The sequence below is a fragment of the Carcharodon carcharias genome, chromosome 13 (genome assembly GCF_017639515.1).
Source record: "Carcharodon carcharias isolate sCarCar2 chromosome 13, sCarCar2.pri, whole genome shotgun sequence".
Lineage (NCBI taxonomy): Eukaryota > Metazoa > Chordata > Chondrichthyes > Lamniformes > Lamnidae > Carcharodon > Carcharodon carcharias.
This window is the reverse complement of record NC_054479.1, coordinates 118,660,827-118,682,849: the sequence shown is the minus strand read 5'-3', so window position 1 is coordinate 118,682,849 and position 22,023 is coordinate 118,660,827. Positions and strand designations below refer to the sequence as shown.

Genomic DNA, 22,023 nt, shown 5'->3' with positions numbered 1-22,023 from the left:
ATTTCGCGACTTATCACTGAAGTCCATGGTTTCTAATGCAGATGGTTAAAACTGGGAGTTGTTGGTAATGTCCTGTCACAGTTCGGTATCACGAAGAAATTGGTTGCTGTATTTTCTTAAAGCATGTTTATTTACAAAAGTAGTAATCATTTAATTTTAAAATTTTAATTTCTTCAGCTTTTACACAAAATCACTGTTCACACTTAGTGCCTTAGGGTGAATTCACATATTATCTTATGTAGCAACATGTTCATATGGTAGCAAAGTGGTTAAGTTCCTGGACTAGTAGTCCAGAGACTTGGACTAATGTTTCCTTTTAAAATTTAGTTGTGCATTGCCCATTTTTCTCTTTCATAGAAACATACGTAGAAAATAGGAGCAGGAGTATGCCATTCAGCCCTTCGAGCCTGCTCCACCATTCATTATGATCACGGCTGATCATCCAACTCAATAGCCTGCTCCTGCCTTCTCCCCATATCCTTAGCTCTTGGGGCGAAAGGGATCAGTATCTAACTCCTTCTTGAAAACATAGTGTTTTGGCCTCAACTACCTTCTGCGTTAGCGAATTCCACAGGCTCACCACTCTCTAGGTGAAGAAATTTCTCTTCGTCTCAGTCCTAAATGGTCTACCCTGTATCCTTATACTGTGACACGTGGTTCTGGACTCCCCCACCATTGGGAACATCCTTCCTGCATCTACCCTGTCTAGCCCTGTTGGAATTTTATAGCTTTGAGATCCCCCCACCTTCTGAACTCCAGCGAAATATAATCCTGACCAACTCAATCTCTCCTCATATGTCAGTCCCGCCATCCCAGCAATCAGTCGGGTAAACCTTCGCTGCACTCCCTCTAAAGCAAGAACATCCTTCCTCCGATAAGGAGACCAAAACTGCACACAATATTCCAGGTGTGGTCTCACCAAGGCCCTGTATGATTGCAGTAAAACACCCCTGCTCCTGTACTTGAATCCTTCATACCATTTGCCTTCTTTACCGCCTGTTGCACCTGCATGCTTACCTTCAGCGACTGGTGTATGAGGACGTTCAGGTCTCGTTGCACATCCCCCACTTTGAATTTATTGCTATTCAGATAATAATCTGCCTTCCTGTTTTTTGTCACCAAAGTGGATAATGTCACATTTATCCACATTAGACTGCATCTGCCATGCTTTTGCCCACTTACTCAGCTTGTCCAAATCACACTGAACTGTGCGGTTCCTTTAAACTGATGAAAGGTCAGTGACCTAAAACATTGACTTTCGTTTCTCTCACCACAGATGCTGCCTGATCTGCTAGGTATTCCCAGCATGTTGTTTTTATCCTCCGTTACCAGGTATGAGGTTCTGTGGGGCAACAGCAGAATTGTGAACAACCATAATTTGCAGCATTATGGCCTGACATATACCTACCATTACTATTAAGCCAGGGGACCAACTCCAGGTCCAGTTCAATGAGGAATGTAGTAGAGCATACCAGGAGGAGCAGTAGGCATATTTTTAAAAATAGCTGCTACAGCAAAAACATGCTAAACAGTGGAAGCAACATGCCATACAGACCCAAAAGATCCCACAAACATTGGATCATATTTAAGTTCTGTGGTCCTGCCACATACAGCCATACAGTGGACAATTAAACAGCTAAGATGAGGAGCAGGCTCCATGAATATCCCCATTCTCAATAATGGTGGAGTTGAGGACGTGACTGCAGAAGGCAAGGCTGAAGCATCTGCAAGCATCTTCAGTCAGAAGTGCCGAGTGGATGGTTCTTTGTCTCCATCTGCACCTTCCAGTATCACTGATGCCAGTCCTAGGCAAGTTTAGCTTACTCCACATGGTATCAAGAAATGGCTGAGCCCACTGGACCCTGACAACATCTTCGCTTCAGTGCTGAAGACTTGTGCTTCAACCAAGCTGCAATGCAGTTACAATGCTGGCATCTGTCTGACAAAATGGAAGATCGCCCTGTGTGTCCTCCCCACAAAAAAAGACAAATCCAATCAAGCTAATACCAGCATATCAACCCACTTATTAGTAAAGATATGGAAGGTGTTATTAACGGTGCTGCAACCTGAGCAATCCTCAAATTAGGCTCTACCAAGATTACAGTCTTAGTCAAGGCAGGAAGGGCAAAGGCAGTAGGCGCATGGGAACACCACCACCTGCAGACTGCCCTCAAAGTCTCTCTCATTGACTTGGAAATATGTAGCTATTCCTCCTGCTGGATCAAAATCTCGGGGCTACTGATCTAGTTACACTGTGGGAGTAATTTCACTACTTATTTAAGGCAGAGGCTCGCTACCACCCTTTCAAGAGCAATTAGAGATGGACAGTAAATGCTGGCCTCCAGAGGTGACTCATCCCATGAATGAATGAAAGCAATCTCTAGGTAGATGTGCAAAGTGTGTCAGTGACAAATCAATTCGATCTCCCACTCTGCCCATGAATCTCACCAAGTATCTGGTGATTTCAGATATAAACTCAAACTACAATATAAACTCAATGATTTTTGTGATCAGCAGTAAAGGAACAATACTTGCTGTTCACCTCTAACAACTGCTGCCAAAGTGGATTTTAGAGCAGAGATTTGCTCCTTTCAGTATGGTGCCCTCTACAGTGGATCTCTGGAATCTTTAAACAGGGTAAGAAACAGTGAGACCCTACAGCCAATTAAATTGAAGTATCCTCGCAGGCAGCCTCCAAAACAGGAATGATAAAGCAAAAAGTGTAAATTGGGCTTATGCTCTGTACAGAAGGCAAAATAAAGATTAAGAAATGCAGATGGAATTGAAAGAATATTAAGGGATTGAGAAAAAGTAAAACATTATTGAATATATTTTTAAAATTTCCAATGCTAATTTTCTTAATCTGAAAAATCAAGGATGAATTTTTATTCTAATAGGGGTTATTCAATAATTATCACCTTAACACACCAGTAAAAATACACTCGCTCCTAAATGCACAAGCTCTAACTTTTTTAGCTGATTGTAATGCAGAGCTTGTGGAGAAGTGCCCCAAGTTTACACTATATGATTCATTTCAATGCTAAGACTATTTGTGAGGGCTTTGATGGAGCAGGGTATCTCTGACAGCAGTTTCCAGATTTGCGTGTTTAACTGCGCAGGCGTGGTTGCCAGAAGTTGCTGTCAATACCTCATTATAATGACGAATGCTGTTAGCCTCACTGTTATTCTTACCACAAAGTCTGGCTCATTATTTCGCTACTTGTTTCCCAAGGCAAATTTCAGCATTGTGATGAAAGGAAGAAATTTTAACAAGCATTTATTCCCAATTTGCCTCTTTTGGGGATAATATGGAAAGTAGTATTAATTGCTGCAAATTTACCCAAATTCTGTTACGCAGATATCGTGCAAAGATCTCATCATTTGGTTTTGGAGGTGCGAGAATGAATCTGCTTTTAAACTTAAAGAAAATTCGGGGGTGCTAATCGCAGGTTTGTAAGTGGTCAAGCCTTGACAGGTTGCTGCAGTGCAAGCCACAGATAGCACTGCAGCCATGTTCCATTGGTGATGTAGTGTGAATGCATTATAAACTTCGTAAAAATGGAATAACAATTAATTGTCATAGTATTATACTATTTGTGTATTGTAAGACATTAATGTTGACATAAAACTACAATCATGACACCACTTTGATCATTTGCAATCTAGATAGAAGCGGGTTTGCTTTGTTAAACTTTATTCATTTGTTCCACTTTTGTCACAGGGACTGTGGATAGCATACCATGGTGATAGGAGATGGTGGCTGTATTTTAAATGGAAACCATTTCAGAAGAACAACAAAAAACTTTCCAGTCCTTAGTTTAAAAACCATTCAAGATGACATTGGGTTGTTGGAAGTACCGTTTATTGATCTCCAATCAGTTATGATAACAGGGAGAAGTGCAGATGACATAACTTACTCGTATAAACGATATTAACTTGTGTTCTCAATAACTTATTGTAATTTGAATTTTATTCTAATTTTACCATACCAATTGTTTAATACATGATTTCTACCTTCTCAGCCTGAAAACAGGCCTGTGCTTCCCTGAAGATCTCATCAAGGGTACTTTCCATGCCCCCCCCAACAAACTTCCATCTTCTTCCTGCTTCATCCCCCACCCCAAGGGGGAAACTCCAAGAAAGAGTCTCCTTGGGTGGGTTAGGAGACTGGCATGAGAATGGGGTCAACAGATTCTCTCATGAGAGGCAGAATATATCCATCCACATGTCAGCTGGCCAGTTTCCAGATGACAAGCCCTGAACCCTGAAATACTTTGCAGACTTACATACAATTCAAGATTTGTTAGAAACTAGAGAAAGTTTAAGTTATATTTGTATTTGTGGTTGTTAGGAATGTGTTTTAGCTTTATGCTTAAATTTGGTTTGTACTTCTGTATTGGTGTCTTAAGAAAGGGGGAACTTGAGTTTTAGTTCCACTTCAAAATGCGCCTGCATTTTAATGAGGTTTTATGATCTGTGAAAGGAAGTTAAAACAGACACAAGGTAGAATATGCATCTCAACTTTCTGAAGTGCTGTCCTCCTGAGAACAAAAGTGGCTGAACCAATGGGTCAATCAGTAGCAATGATCAGCCTCTGTCTGAAACTAGAGAAATATTAATCATCCTAGCACTCTTTCTTTGGAGCTTGTTGCAACCACACACTGATGATGAAAGGTAATAACCTCTCTGACTTGATCATGATATGCAGGACCTCTTGACCTGTCTCCAGGCCCATCTAAACCCTAGAAACCAAAATCGAATAAATGGCCTCCTGATGTGGATTATTCCCAGTATCAGCACAGCCTGTCAATGCATCTAGGTTTAATGTAGTCGCCCTGCAAACCACGTGCAAAGTGTACAATAGCTTCAAAATGTTGTGAATACATCTGACTGTACAATAGCTTCATAAAATGTCTGACTGGATTCTCAAAAGTGTACAATTAGAAATAAAAATGTTAAAATATACAGCTTTCTTTTCAATCTCTGCCCCCAAAATGCAGCTTTTTAAAAGATTACAGTAGAGTGGTCTACAAGTAAAGCAAACTGGTGTTTGGAATGTTTCGCTTTTGGCAAAGATCAAGCAACAGATATCTAATCTGGTCAAATGTGCATGCTATGGTGGGATGCTAGGCACTGAGGGCGTGCAGCTTTTGGTCACTTGTGTCTATTTTTGAGACATTTCTGAGGCACAGCCTGTGGAGGAGTAAGGTAACTCGGACTGCAACTTACACAGTTTAACATCAAATTGTGCATGTTTGTATTCTGGCAGTTTCTGTCTGATTTACTCCATGATGATGGCCTCTGTTGGCCTTGCCATTATTAATAATGCAAAATCAGGGAGGGCAGTGTCATAGTGGTATTGTCACTGGACTGGGAAATATTCCCTAATATCCTTTTAGGGAAGAAAATCTGCCATCCTTACCTGGTCTGGCCTACATGTGAGTCCAGACCCACAGCAATGTGGTTGACTCTTAACTGCCCTCTGAACAAAGGCAATTAGGGATGCGCAATAAATGCTGGCCTAGCCAGCAATGCCCATATACCACGACCGAATTAAAAAAAAATAATAAATCCAGGTCAATCTTTTTAGACCCAAGCTTTGATTTATGCTGTATTTGGAGTTGTCTAGCATTAGGTGTGTTTGCTTAAAATTAACTGCAGGTATCCTTGCATCAGTTTAACTGAAAACTACCATGTTTGATTGCAGGGCAGCAGTGTGCTTTTATAGATACTCTCCATTGGTGGGTTGCCTGTATGATAAATTTGGGCTTGAAGCAAAAGAAACTTGTTCAGTTGGTCTTGCAATAAATGAAGATATGAGGAAAGCAAGTGTATAAAAATGTAATATGTCTCAGCTTGTGCAAGTAAAGTTGCATGCAATCTTTGTCTTTTTGAAACAAAAAAGGCTAACTGGAATATATCTTTTTAGCTACCTCTTGTTTGATATAAAAATTGAATTGAAATGAAGTACAAGTGAGTGCTATGTACAGAGAACATAATGAAATATACTGAAAATGAGGCCTGTGGGATTATAGCAACATCAAGAGTTGAGCTGATCACAAAATAAATGAAGTCATTCAGCAGTTTCCATTCAGGATTTTTGGATGTCCCTTACCTGTGTAACTACATCAGACTTAAATTTCCCCAATCTTTTACGTCTGTCCCTCAACTCTGGCATAATGAGTCTCAGCCCACTAAACTGGCAATACTTCTAAATCTGGAATGTATCCACCAATTGAGCTTGTTTGAGAATGTCTCAATCTTCCAAACCAAATTTTCTTATTCTTCTAACTGCAATTTTTAAAGTTTCTTTTGAAATTATCCTTGTTAAAATCTTTGTATATTCTGTTTCTATTCATACACTTCCATGGCACAAGTCTAAATATCTTTATAAAATTGAAAAGCATCCCACTTACAGGTTCTTACACATTATATGTGTGATGTGCACAGGTGAACTTAAATAAGTTGCAACTTAAGGCTCGAAGAAAAATTTGCATGGCTGTGTGGGAAGGGGGGAGTGTGGTACTAATTTAATAAAGCATGATGGGATGAAGTCTCCCTCTGTGGTGTCTGATTCTATGAAGAAATAATATACTGGTGTGTATTCAGCATTTCCTTTGGCCTCTGATTGTTGAGCTCATTTATGCCATTTTAACTTTTGGCACAGTTTAATGAAATTGGAGGAATACTTGGGTTTAACTTGATATTGGCAAAATGAGGGCAACATTTGGCACATTTTTGGGCCTAACCTCTGATTTGCTCCCAAGGAGAAAATTTGTCTTTGAACTGCATGTATCCCTTCTGTCTTGGTGACTAGAAGTAAATGATGTCTGCCAGTTGTGGTCTAACGAGAACATTATAAAGTTTCAATATGACTTGTGTTATAAGAACTAGGAGCAGGAGTGGGCACTTCAGCCCCTCAATCCTGCCCCGCCATTCAATAGGATCATGGCTGATCTAATTTTGGCCTCCACTCCAATTTCCCGTCCTCTCCCCACAACCTTCCAATCCGCTACTAATTACTCCAGAGACCCAGAGTGATGCTCTGGAGACCCACGTTCAAATCTAAATTCAATCAATGAAAATCTGGAATTAAAAGTCTAATGCTGAAACCATTGTCGATCGTAAAAACCCATCTGGTTCACTAATGTCCTTTTCACTGCCGTCCTTGCCTGCCCTGGCCTGTATGTGATTCCAGATCCTCAGCAATGCGGTTGGCTCCAAGCTGCCCTCTGAAATGGCCTAACAAGCCACTCTGTTGTCTCAAAGCGCTAGAAAGTCAATAAGGAATGAAACACAATGGACCACCCGGCATCAACCCACGCAACGGAAACGACAATGGCATACTCAACCCTGTCAATCCTGCAACATCTGGAGGCTTGTTCCAAAATTGGGAGAGCTGTCTGAAACTAGTCAAGCCTGCCAGTCATGCTCACAGAATCATACCTTACAGATAACGTCCTAGACACTACCGTCACCATCATTGAGAATGTCCTGTCCCACTGGCAGGACAGACCAGGCAGATGTGGCAGCACAGTGGTAATAAGAGCGGGACCAGCAGTGCTTTTTATTTTGACCTTATAAAAGGGTTTCTTAGAACGTAAAATATAGAGGAAGACCGTCCTTCCATGCTTAAGTACAATATATTCTCGCCCTCGCAAGCTAATTTTCTGAAAGGAGTTGACAAATTAAAGGTAAAATGCCAACAAAGGCAAAGTACTGGGAAATATTCTATGATCAATGAGGTATTTCACTGAAGTGTCAACAATTCTATGTAAAATTACAACCTAAATATTTGATGCAAAATATTCCACTGATAAACCCAACATGTCAAGGAATATCCTGTTCAATGGAGTAAATCATCATCTGTATTTGTACTTAAAACTTAAGGCCCATTTTTAAACTACAACATCTTGCATTAAGCACACCTTTTAACATTGTCCCAAGGCACTTGACAGAGTACGACAGGAGACCTAAAACCTGGCCAGAGGTAAGTTTTAATGTGCCCCTTAAAGGAGGAGAGAACACTAGAGAGCTACAGAGGCTTAGGGGGTGAATTTCAGGATTTGGAGCCAAGGCAACTGAAGCCATAGCTGCCAAAGAGACCAGAATTGGAGGAGCACAGAAATCTAGGAGAGTTATAGGGCTGGAAGGGGTTACAGAGATTGGAAGGGTGAGAGGCCATGGACAGATTTGAAAACTAAGATGAGAATTTTAAAATAGAGGTGTTGCTGGATTGAGAGTCAGCGTATATCAGTGAGAACAGTGGTGGTGGATTCACACCAAGTCCAATTATTCTAATATTTAACTCCTTTTAAAAAGAGACCATCAACATGTATTTTCTATTATGTTAAAATTTGTCCTCTGTTTTATGAATTTTGAAAACCAGTTGTTTTGTAAACTTTGTGTAAATTGATCACAACTTTACTTGACTGGAAATATAGTTCAAAGTCCATATTATGTGAAATAACCAAAATATATGCATAGATCATACAAAGTTATCTTGATGTGATGTAGCAATTCTTTTGGTGTGAGCCTGAAGATTATTTTTATAAACTGACAATTCTAATTAATATGTCACTTTTTTGTCCTTTTGAAACAGCGTACAGAAATATAAACAGTAACAAAAAGAAAGTTCCTGGCCCATCCAGCCTGCATCACGCAATTGTGATATGTATCGCAAAATATACACTTCACCCCACTCAAAATCATGTGATCTCCTAGGAGAGGTTAAAAAGAACATTTTAAAATTCAGACCAATTTTGGGGCAAAAAATCCTCTTCACCCCCTCGGCAATCCAAACTCATCCAAGAGATCACATCAGCCCTGATAATTCCATGCAGCGTATACCTTTTGCACAGGGCAATCTCCCCTTTGGCTAGAAATAGATTCGGTGGTCACTTGAGCTGATGGCCCTTCCAGAGGTCCACTATTCTCTGGGAAAAGAAAAACTGAAATCTTGACAAAGTATTCATAAATAAAGTATATTTTAAACAAAATATTATTAGAGGTGGAAAGAAAAAGGATTGGATGATACTGGAATATCTGGTCAGCTTTGAATTTACTTTGCTCTGATTTTGAATTTAGGTTGTCAAATCAAAGTGAAACTTTTGGTTGTTGCCAGCCAGTTGTGACTGGAGAAATGTAATTCGGAATGAAAAATTACCAGGGGCTGAGAATGAGGCAGTTAAAATACAGAGTGCAAAAATGCTTCTGGAACAATTGAAACATAAAATCTAAGTGAGTGGAAAAATAGCAGATAAAGTTCAATACTTGGGAGTAAAAATATAGACGTAGTATGTGTGAAGTTGAGGGTGTTTGTGGGCTTGGCGGTTAGTGTGGAGCAACAATTGACAAATTAAACAGAATGTTGAACTGTGTCCTATATTGGTGCAATACTAGCTAGTGGATGTTCTGCTAAAATAATGACAGTGCACCTGAAAACTTACTCGTGAAGCCGGTGCAAAGAGGTGTAGGAAGGGACCCATAGTGTTGGAAGACTGGAGAGACTTGAGATCTTCAGCCTTGAAAGAAGACAACAGTGACGAGCTCAGAGAATGTAGTTGGTATACAAAAGTCAAATTCAAAATGCTACTTTTAGTGAAACTTTAGGAGTAGGACAAATGGACACAAGTTTAAACTGGTGATGGAGAAGTTTAGGATTTTAAGGAAGTCCTTCAGTGATTAACACTTGCAGTCAATTTCTGAAAAAAAAACCACCTTGGAATTATTTAAGAGAACAGCTATATGCTGTAATGTGGAAAATTTGGGATGAGCTAACTTTAGCTGAATGGATTTGCTCATTTTCTAATGAAGTGCTGCTTACAAAATAATGATTCAATTCATAAGGTGATAACTACCATTATTGAAGACTTGGTTTTGCACATTTCTGCCCTGATACAGCCAGATATATCAATTTCAGCTCCTGCTGTACTACTGGTTTAAGCCACTCTGATGTGCCTTCCTTGGCTACATTGATCGAGTATTTAAAATTCCTGTGGCAGCAGTCTCATGCATTCTTTATGGAATAGTTAGATTTGCTATATTCAATTTATTTCACTCAGAATGGTAACATTGTTGGCTGTGATTTTTGGTTTCCTGAGTGGGCAAGCTCCAACCTATTCCTGATGCATTCTAATACATGTGCCATAAAGATTGGGTTGTCCTGGCGTCTTGAATTTATGGTAATGAAGCACTAAGTAAACCATTGCTAAACTGAATCTCATTGAATTGGCTGCAGAAAGCATTTCCACTGCATTAACGAGAAGGAACCACTACCCCTTCATTCACTCTATCATCAGCTATATAAACCTTTTGTGGTGTACTTTATGGTGTGCTAGTTTTTCATGGTTGTATTGAGCTAAAATTGTAACCATTAAAAACACAGTTGAAATTTTTCATGCATACTTCTGGTATTGGCTTTTTCAGTGCCCTGTTCCACATATTTAACTATTAAAAAAAATGTTCATTTTCCTGTGACTTCAGTTGTTGTTCAGTGACTTAGTCGTATAGGAAAATTATCTATTTTGTCTAATTAATTCTATAAATAGCTCATGAAAAATGTTTGTGCTGGCACTTTAAGTTGTGCATTACAATTTAAGGTATTGAATCATATAAAAAGTCAGGACATAGGAACTACATCATTAAAATGTAAGTCATGAGCTAGGACAAATAATAATAGACAAAGGCTAAGGACTTGGTGGACAATTGTTTTGAGAGTATTAAGTTAGCGAAACATACAATGTGCTTTGTGAAGTAAATTGGAAAAATATTCAAAAGCCAGTTGGACAGTGTTAACTTAAGATACTTGATTTTTCTAGCACTGCTTTTGTTTTAAATAGCTGGTGTGACAAATTTAAAGAAAGATATTTCTCAAATTAGTAAACAGTTGTGATAAATTGGCTTTCAATTATCTTTCAAGTTTAAAATATTTGATTTCCTTTCTGGAATATAAAATACATAATCTATAATTTCTTGTAGTTTAAAACTACATAGATGTTGCTTGGAGAGTGGGCACTGAAACTGTTCATTCCCTTGCTGTGATTGCCTCTTGGGTGCCTTCTTTAGTGTTAATGTAACTGATGCACCTAAAACATGCACAACCTTCAATAAATATGAACAAATGTTGTGTACCAGATGCCTCACAAAGGTCATGCCCTAATTACCAGCAAGTATTTAAGCAATCAAACAAAGCCTGATTATAATTTTTGTCTTTTGAAATAACATTATACAATGCAACAATAAGGATTAGCAACTCGGACTAAAGCATTGCTCACATTATGGAATTTTTAACTTTTAATAATTTGATACCTAAGGATAATTTACAACTCAAAGGAAATCACTTCAGCTCATCTGTTGAAAGCTTCATCCATCCTTTTGTTACTTCTAGGCTTCACTATTCTGGAATATTTCTAGCCAGCCTTCTGTTTTCTGACTCCGTAAACTTAAGCTCATGCAAAACTCCATCTTAACTCGCACCAAATTCCATTCACCCATTGCTCCGGTGTTCGCAGACCCAATACTGGCTCCTGGTTAAGCAATGCCTTCATTTTAAAATGCTCATCCTCGTTTTCAAATCCCCTTCATGTCCACCCCTTCTATTTCTGTAGTCTTCTCCAGCCCTATAATCCTCCCAGACCTCTCTGCTCTTCCAGTTCTGGCCTTTTGCACGCTTCCAATTTTATTTGCGCCACCATTGGCAGCCATGTCTTCTGCTGCTGAGGCCCTAAGCTCTGCAATTCCATTCCTAAATCTCTCTGCCTCTTTTTTCCCCCTTTTAAGACACTCCTCAAAACCTACCTCCCTGATCAAACCTTTTGGTCATCTGCCTTTGTATCTCCTTAATTGGCTCAGTGTTAACTTTTGGATACTGCTTCTGTGAAGAGCTTTGGGGTGTTTTACTGTGTTGAGGTGCTATATGTTGTTACCTTGACTCATGGAATAAACATTGTATTCAGTAATTGTGGGTGGTTTTTTAAATATAATTATAACTGTGCAGAATACTGGTGAATCATTTTGAGTGAGGGAAGAAAGCAAATGTGGAGTAAAGGGCTGTTCCTGACTGCAGGTAGGGTAGTGTAGTGGATATATTACTGGACTAGTTATCGAGAGGCCTCCACAAATCCTACCACCATGGCAGCAATTCACTAGGGTCCGCTTTGGGGAAAGAACACTGCTGTCTTTGCCTGGATTGGCTACATATGCCTCCAGTCTCGCATCGTGTGGATGTCTCTTGGCTTTCCTGTGAAATGGCCAAACAAGCTACACAGTTAATTAGTTATGGATGTACAATTAATACACATTACTCGTTACAGCTGCATTAGAGTCATGAGAATGGCCATTTTTATTATTGGAAATCACATGTCTTCAGCTATAGGTTTGAAGAGAGGATATGTCAGTTTGAGCTCAGTTGGCTTAGACTCTGCATGATATTCCAAGATACCTGCCATCTCCCTGTTAACACATTTACTATTTGGGGAGCAACTGCTGGAGAGATGTTTGATTGAGTTCATTTCTCTCTTCCCTTCTGCCACCATCACAATGCTATTATGCTTGTTGTAATTATCTAAAGCTTAGTCTACTGTTTTCTGGGACACTTTTTATGCAATCTCTCGCATTCCCTCCCCCCACCCCACATTTCCCACCCTAAACCGCTCAGAATCAGCCAGTATTCATGTATAGTGCATATCCAGTTGCTTTCCACAGGGGATGGATCGAGGCAACGGAGATCTCTGTGCAGACATGCCATTTTGAGGTAATTCAACAAATAAGTAGCATAATTTGTGTGGTACTCCATTCATAGGTGAATGTGAAAAAAAGCAAATACTTGGAAAAACTCAGCAGGTCTGACAGCATCTGTGGAGAGGGATACAGTTGACGTTTCGAGTCCATATGACCCTTCATCAGAACTAAAAAAATTATAGAAATGAGATGAAATATAAGCTGGTAGAGGGGGGTGGGACAGGAGGAGCTCGATAGGGGGCCAATGGATTGGTGGAGGCCAGGAAGAGACTGCCAAAGATGTCATGGACAAAGGGGTGTTGATGATGGTGATATTATCAATGGGTTGTTGGAGCTTGCGTTCCTTTGCATCTGAAAGAAAGAGACACAGTTTCTTGTTGAGGTATCGGATCCTGAGATCCATACTTAGGGCCATGCGCCGCCATTTGAACACACTCGACCTCTTCCTCCAGCAGCACCGACAGCACTATTTCTAAGCTGTACTTGCTCCCAGTTTCATTTTATTCTTTGTCTCATCTGACACATCAACAAGAAACTTTGTCTCTTTCTTTCAAATGCAAAAGAACACAAGCTCCAACAACTCATCGATAATGTCACCACCGTCAATGTCCTTTTGTCTATGACATCTTTGGCAGTTTCTTCCTGGCCTCCACCTAGCACTGGCCCCCTATTGAGCTCCTCCTGTCCCACCCCCCTCTACCAGCTTATATTTCATCTCGTTTCTATATTTTTTTAGTTCTGATGAGGGGTCATTCGGACTCGAAACAGCAACTGTATCCCTCTCTGCAGATGCTGTCAGACCTGCTGAGTTTTTCCAGGTATTTTTGTTTTTGTTCTAGATTTCCAGCATCCGCAGTATTTTGCTTTTATTATAGGTGAATGTGTATTGGAGATCACTGAGCTTCTATATTTTGAAACAATCTGTCCAAAAATATTAAGCTTTAGTTCCCCAGCAAGACTATTAAACTTTTGGTATGTGTTCTAAATACTGAGTCAGTGCCTTAGCATCTGGTAACTTGGGGCAAGTGTAGCCTTATTATTGTGAGAGGAGAAGTGTAGGTTACTTTTGGAGTTGTAGAAAGGCATAATTGCCTCTATGTTGATGTTCTATCCGTTATTATACTTCAGTGACAAAAAATTTGGTATAATTTTCACCTTTTAGTTCTTGCCAGACCTGACTTTTTTTCTCTCCTCCTGACCACTCATTCAGATGAATAGTGATTTCCGTGTCTGTGATTTTTTTTTTCTCCCTTGTTTAGTGTTGGTGAGTGCATTGTATGGGCTTCACAGTTCTTCCTCCAGAAATAACTATTTGCTACAATAACCAACACTAATAACTAGAAGTTGGGTGAAAATCTTGATTTCCTGTGCACTATATAAATCATTTTTGCTTGATAACCAGGCAAGACTGCATCTTTAAAATAAAAGCAAAATACTGCGGATGCTGGAAATTGGAAATAAAAACAAAGTGCTGGAAAAACTCAGCAGGCCTGGCAGCATCTGTGAAGAGAAGAATAGAGTTAACGTTTCAAGTCTGTATGACTCTTCAGAGCTTAAGACAGAATCCTTGTCACCTTACGGTTCTATTTACTACATCTTGTTTGTCAAGAGCTTCATGATGGGATTTGGCCTTCTACATTTCCCTGGAAAGTAAACTTCAGTGTATTTTCAGTATTTTTTATTTTTCGTAACTTTTTAACTCTTTAAAGGCTGCAATTGGGATTTTTACCTTTAAGATGTACTTTCTGGCTTGCACTTTTATACAAAGTTTGAACTTGTGCATTTGCATTTACACCAGTGCCTGTCAACCAATTTCACTTCCAGTGCCAATAAACTGGTGGAGCAAGTCTGGGTTCTGACATAACTGACCCTGAAGTGAACAGAGTGGGGTTGCCTAGAAGTTTTAGTTTCCCTGCACTGAATGGAGTGTAAACCTATTGTTGTGTCCAATCTAGTTTGGAGATCTGGACACGCACCACCCTCACCCTTGACATTTTTTTTGTAAAGTTGAGTTACTTGATCTTAATTTAAATGGTTAGATAGCAGGAATTCCATCCTTCCATTTTTGAAATAATCACATTTCTAGCTTTTGGAAGACAGTTCTTCACATTGATGATCAGCCATGATCATAATGAATGGAGGAGCAGGCTCGAGGGGCCAAATGGCCTACTCCTCCTAGTTTCTATGCATGTGTAGCAATCTTTCCTGAGCAGAATGTTAATAGGCAACAACCGTTAGCACCAGTTGAAGCGCATCTTTATAATGCGACCACGATCATCGGAATTTGGATGATTTACTTAAAAAAAACCTTATCTTTACAACTTCCAAAATAGATGATGAAAGGCTTGAGGAAGAAAAAAAATAGATAAGGATATAAATTTTTTTTTAAAAAAACCTTAGCATGCTTGGTATGAATGAAATTTTTAAAAAATCCATAGAAATGGAAGATGGAGTAATTTGGGTGTGAGAGAGTCCTAGAAAAACCCAAAATTAAACTTTTTAAAGCGCTTGTTGTGGCTTATGGGTTTAGATTAGACAGGTCTTTTTGTGCTAAAACCAGAAATTAGTGCACTGTGTAGATTTGCCTAAGCTCGTGTTATCCTTATGGAATAAAAAGGAATTGAATTGATTATAGCATTTGGAGCAATTTCATTGAAACTGAATATGCTCTAAATTAATTTGATATTGTAGCTGACAAATATTGATATCGTTTTGAGGATCTTTATATTAAGTTTAGTTGGAAAGCTCAGAACTGAATATGGAAAGCAGCCATATGCGCTCCTCCATGACCTATCACACAATTGCCTTGGGTTTGAATCAAGTTGATAGGAGTACAACAGCACAAAAGTAGCTGCCTGTTCAAGCAAAGAAACTTTGCAGCAACCTGTGGGACGTCTAGAACAAAAACAAAAATACCTGGAAAAACTCAGCAGGTCTGACAGCATCGGCGGAGAGGGATACAGTTGATGTTTCAAGTCCGTATGACCCTTCATCAGAACTAGGACTGTCTAAACCTATTAGAAATGGGTTGGGATAAGTGCTGACAGAATTATAAACTTCGTGAATGGTTTTTCTTGAAGTTTTAAAAAATTTGTTTATTTTGTGCGTACAGTAAGAACTTGCTATTGTCCAAAGATAATTTCCCAGAAATTCTACCCCCTGTTATTAAAAAGAATATGTCCTTGATGACTGCCAGATCAAGTTATCATGACCTTGCATGCCATTGCATGTCTTTGTTCCTTGACGTGCCACTGTATATTTTTTCCTTATCTGCAGCAATGCTGGACTGGTTTCTTAGAAGAAATTTGGTCTTAAAAAAATATTTTTGTCTTTCCTTTTTGTTCTGATCCTGTTAGGGACAGTTAACTTTTAAAGAGAAATCTGAACTCAACAATCAACCAACAGAACTACACCACAAGATTTCACTTTTTAAAACAGAAACAAATTTTATTGTATATAAGAATTAAACAAAGCAAACATTATTAACTTGAGACTGTATAGTTTATAATTACTTATGCTATGAACTCAGTTCTACTTTTTACTCCACCCTCACCTCTAACCCCAAAAGAATTCCCTTATACATTGAAGGTTAATTCACTTCTTTAGGGAACAACCCACAAGGTATGTCCCAGCCCTCTGGAATTGACTTCTCCACAGCATTCCAGCTATTCTGAGGTAATATTTTATGGGGATCCTTCTATTAGCTAAATGACCCTGCAACTTTTACTCAATATTTCATGACCATGGAAGTCTCAGTTCATTGCTCTGGTTGCCAGCAGATAGCCAACTGCCTTCTCATGGCTGAATGCTCTGTTTCTGCAGGGAACACTAGATTTCTTCCTGTAGCTGCAAACTAGGCAAATCTTCCAGCTGCTTTTTCTCTCTCAAAATCCAAGCTGAGCTTGAACCCCATCTGTGTTCCGCACAGTGGACACTAACATTAGCATTTCCTCAGTTTAAGGTGCAAACTTGACCAATAATCACTTCTGTTGGCGCTCTCAATCCAGTGAGATGTAGTCTACACCAGAGCAAATCTGCAGGTGCCTGCTTTCTGAGCAAACATCCCGGTAACTTAAACAAAAGGACCTTCCAACTTTATAGGCCATCTAGATGACATTCTTTGGGATGGCCTCAAACGGAAATGTAAATAAATTATTTTACCTTCAACAAAACTCTGATTTGGTAACCCATATGAATAATTTATATTTCAAATGAGTGTAATTGTCCTCTCTCCAGACTCCCTGGATCCACAAAGAAACCCCCACGTTTACAAGCTTCTTTTACTGAGATAATAATAGATACCCTTGCTCTACTGATGGCCCAGAGATGGGTCATCCATTGTTCAAGCCCTCTCCCTCCTAAGTCTGACCTCATTAAACAAACACTTTGAACTGTAATTACCCTAGGTCTATTTGAAATTTACTTCTGGGTTGTTTCAGTTTCTCAATCAGATAATTCCATTTAACATACATTTAACACTTGAACCCCCAACCTAAGAGTTATATTCCTAAAGCTAAGTTATATTATAAAACATACGGGGCTGAATTTTACACCCTGCGGGCGGCCGCGCGCCTGACCCAATCAGATCCAAAATCGTGTGAGAGGACATTGGGCGAGCGTCTCAGCATCATTGTGCACTCATGCAATATTTCACTCGGCGTGCATGAAAAAGTCAGAAACGTGCCCGCTGACAATTAAAGAGGTCAATTAAGCTCATTAACAGCATAATTGTCTCCGATTTTTCATGGCCCGTCCATCCTTATGGCTGGCGGATGGGTGAATCAAAAGATGAACTGTCATTGGTGCTCTTGTTTTCATTTCTATAAAGCTACCCTTTCAGGCAGAGACACAGTCTACTGAGACAATGGCTATAGGTGTTCTTCCAAGCTCATCACAGGGAAGAATGGTCCATTCAGAAGTATGGCTGGGACATTACAGAAACTAATCATCTAGGCAAAAGCCACAGCCACTGTATGTCCAGACATGAGCTAATCACTTACCTCCTGAAATCATTATGGGGAGAGAATTCGCTTGACCAGAAAAACCATTTTGAAAGGACACATTTATGAGGCTTCAATTGACTGCTGGTTATAATCCTTCCATACAAAGGAGGATACATCAAAGCAGTCAATTGAAGCCAATGAAAAAAAGATCAAAAGCATTAATTCAGTCAGTTGAAGAATGGTTCATTTTCTGGAAATACCATTCATTTTACTGTAAGAGAACGAATGGACTGTTCTAATCTCAACTTGATTACATTGCCTCATTGCACTGATTCTTGGGAGATTTTAATGTGTGTTTATGTTGAGTTTGCGCAGAAAAGTGCAATGTCAGCTCGGCAAAATCAACAAATGTCTAAGATATTTTGGCTGCATTTTTGCTGATTTCACCAATATTGGAAGCCCCATGCCATGAGGTTCTTTTGGTAGCAGGGACAGGTGGTCGTCAACAATTTTCTGAAGGTTCCAGTAACATGCAACCACCAGCCTCCTTGTATTTCAGTTGCATAATGTTCAGCTGATAGATCCAAGGAGTACCACCAACCAAGCCTCAGTGATGACTGAGCTATTTTGCTATTGTGTGGTGGCCAATTAAAATTCTGAGAGCAGGAGGAAACTACGCTTTCTCCAAATTTTAGAATCAATAGTAAGTTTGAAGTTCTCATGAAGTACAATGACTGACTCACCTAGAAACTTCTAAAACTTGCTTGATATTATATTTCAACTGTGGATTTTGAATTCTCAATTTTCTCTCATGTCTTGGAAAAAGAACCTCAATTTGTAGTCCTAGATGTGCAGCAAGTTTTTTGTTCCTTCTGTTACTTTCTGTGGATTTTTAAAAAAATGGCCTGGCTTCTGCTGTTAAGTAGTTTATGTTGGTTTGTGGATGTTACTGTTTTTTTATTATTACTCTGAGCAGAATGTGTTGTAGTGAGTCAATTGATCCCCTCTCACCAAAGGTGTATCTATCATTTAAACATGGAGCCTGTGTTTCTATTTTAGTTTTTTTGGGTCAATCATGGTGCTACTTTTAAGCTGATTAGATACCCCTCTTCTGGATGCAGGTGTGCCTAGACTGGCATTCATTGACTGCCTTTGGTTAAATTTGCTACTTTAGCCACCTTTGTTTGGTGTTACTGTGCTTGCACAGAATTATTCTTCCAAGTTCTGTCTGGTTTGTTTCTAGCTTTTTGCTCAGGTTGATAAAAATTTAAATGTGTTGTAAATGTGTTATAATTTTGTAGCTTAGTTTCAAAAAGAGAGCATGATTTTAAAAATTGCTTAACTGGATCTCTTATTTGGGAAACAAATTTTTGTTGTAGAAATGTGTATTTCATTTTGTGCTATTTAAAGAAATTGGAGTTTTAATTGGTAGCTTTGTAAAAACTGCTTACAGATGGATCACTTGCATTTTGTGAATGAATGCATCTTGATCAAAGGTTTTTATTGTTTCATTAGCCATGAGTAAGCACAAAACTTGCATAGTCCATTGGAAAGGTTTTTCCTTGTGCCACTTTTGCTATGTTCATATTTGTGTACGTGGCATCCTTTCAGCCGTTTGTTTCATTTTCTGGCACTTTTCATGCATTGCCTTTACAGCATCAAGCCTTGGACATGAGTTTGCTAACATGAATATGAGTCAACCTAAACCGGATTTCGGCTTGGTTTAGTCGAGTGCACTGGACTGTTCACTTAGCGCTAACTGGTGCTACATAGTTTCAGAAGACCAGTTGGGATGCTGTTTGTCATCTCTTTGGCTGAATGCCTAGTTTTCATTGCTGTATGTACAAAACTAGATGCTGTACTTGCAACTTTTGAGCAGTTAATTGAGCAGTAGAATGCCACTCATGCATGTACAAGTTAGCTTCCAGATTTATAGGTCCCTAAAAATCCTGCCCCAAGCTGCAATTCTGTCCATGGTCGAAATGTAGGTATGTGCCCTCCATATTTTTATGATCTAACACACACACTGTTTGATGAGAACAGTTGGGGAAAATTTGGGTCTGTTACCTGTGGTTCCACTTACCAAAAATACTCATGCAAAAGTATGCTCATGTAAAAGTTGACCCCATAATTTTTGGTCTTAAAAAAAAAGCCTAATTTTTCACACAACTCGTAAAAGTCAACCCTAATTTTTCAGGAATCGAAATCCAAAAATTTCAGAACCAAAATATAATTCTGGAGATGTTAATGATTCAATTGCATTGACAATATATAAATATTGATGAAAAGGAATCCTGTTAAGCAAATGCTCGAGACAGATGTTTTTTGTTTTTGTTTATTCAATTTATAAAAACTATCAGATAAACAATTAATATGAATACTTTAATATTGTTGGTTTTTACTTTATTTCATCTGTTTTGGGCCCAAATCAAACATGTATGTCAATCCTCCATATTATAACCCATGTAAAAGTCAACCCCATGACTTCTGGCCTGAAAAGTTGGACTCAAGTAAGAGCTAACAGTCTTTTTTGTAATGTAATTTCTTGTAGATTTTACCTCATACTAGTGCAGTATGTCCCCAGGTGAAGATTCTGAGTCTGTATAATTAATTACATATTCAGCAATGAATTTTGCAGCTGATTGTCCCAATAGAACAAATTTATCAGTACACCTAAGTACTGCTAAATCTAGGTCTGAATGATCACTATTTGGAGCAGTCTGAATGAAGGTCAAAACCTAAGCCAAACATTTCATTGTAGCCATCCTTGACGTTGGGGCTTGATCTGCATTTTGAGACATTGTGCTTTTTTAATAAGAATTATTTTGCTCTGACAGTTTAACATATTGATTGCTTCTGATGCTTCTGGAACCACCATTAGGAATAAGTTAGTGTTTTCCATAAAAGTTGGCTGCTATATTAAATCATTAATTTGGATGTGTGAAGAACGTATGAATGAGGAAGAGCATTAAGTTACGGATTATAGATTTTTCTTCCTCCATTCATTTGGGTAGTCGGTGTAGACTTGATGGGCCGAAGGGCCTCTTCTGGGTAAAGTTCAGCCATTGCAAACAGGACAACTTCCCTTCTTGTCCTGCAGTTCTTGCTTTTAACCTGGTGCATCTTGAAATAAATTTGCTTTTTTTCAACACAATTTCTCGGTGTTTTACCTAGTCAAGAGCCTGACTTTTGGTTCAGAGCAAGGCCCTTTAATGCTAATAACATTTCTGAAGATGGCTCTTGTTTGCAGGTAGACTGTTAGAGATTGTGCCCCTTTTTGGAAGATGATCTTTGACTTGCATTAAAAACATACTTCCATTTATTGGCCTTTAACTCTGCTTCCTTGTTTTTGTAAAAAAAAAAATTAAGATGTAAAATTTGTTAAAAAATGTTAGAGTAAGAGCTCCCAAGTGTTGTGAATGTATTGTGTCTAGAAGATATAATAATTTTCATAATGTTATTGGAATTTATAAAGTAGAGTAATAGTGGGGTCTGTGTCCAAGGGTGCATATGTGTGGGACTTAATTGAATTAAAGGCAGCTGGTCTGAAAGCTTTGATGTATCAGAAGATAAGCTAGGTTTGAAATTTTAAGTAGGTAAACATGGGGGAAGTTTTAGAATTGTAAGATGTGAAGGGAACATTTGCATTTTTAAATAAACCAGACTAGCTTGAATTCAAAAGAGGGCGTTAAATGTTTCACCTAGCCAAAAGTTAAACAGTTTACTTAGTTTTCTTAAAAATGACTGGTAAAATTGGTGCTATGATAGATTTTTATTATTAGAGAGGTAAAGTCCAAAGGCATAGTGAAACAATGAGAATTTGCATTCAAAGGGGAAAATATGTATAAAGGAGGAAGGCCATGTGTAAGGGCAGGCATTCTAAAGTCTAACAAGTGTGACAAGCCTCCAGCATCTAAACCTCAAGCTGCTGTCTACAAGGAACCAAAGCTGAGAAAAACTCACTTTGAATTCGACTGTTCAGGGTATTGTGTGTTACATTGCCTGGGTCGTTTAAAATCTGTGTGTCTTACTGTTGCCTTAACGGAAGTGTAACTGGGAGTTAGATTAACTGGGGATATAGAAGTTATCTTAGTAGTAATTTGAAGATCTATGTATGTACTTAAAACCATTTCTTCCATTAATAAAAGTTTAATTTAGCTTTGTAAGAAACCTATAAGACTTGGTAGTCTTATTACTGCTGAATTCAAGGCACACATCTCGAAATATATACAAATTGCAAAACAATTGTGGCAGCTGTTTCAAGTTTCCCTTGGGGCTTTGAGCAGCTCAGCATTTATCATCGGCTGTGCCATAACAATTGGTATACATCCTCCTAGAG

General features: G+C 38.8%; 1 protein-coding gene across 6 annotated transcripts in view; it reads left to right on the top strand.

The window, feature by feature from the left end:
- The window catches only part of LOC121285789 (tyrosine-protein phosphatase non-receptor type 12-like), a 106,655-nt gene that overhangs the window by 17,361 nt on the left and 67,271 nt on the right, over positions 1 to 22,023 (top strand). The window lies entirely within an intron of this gene.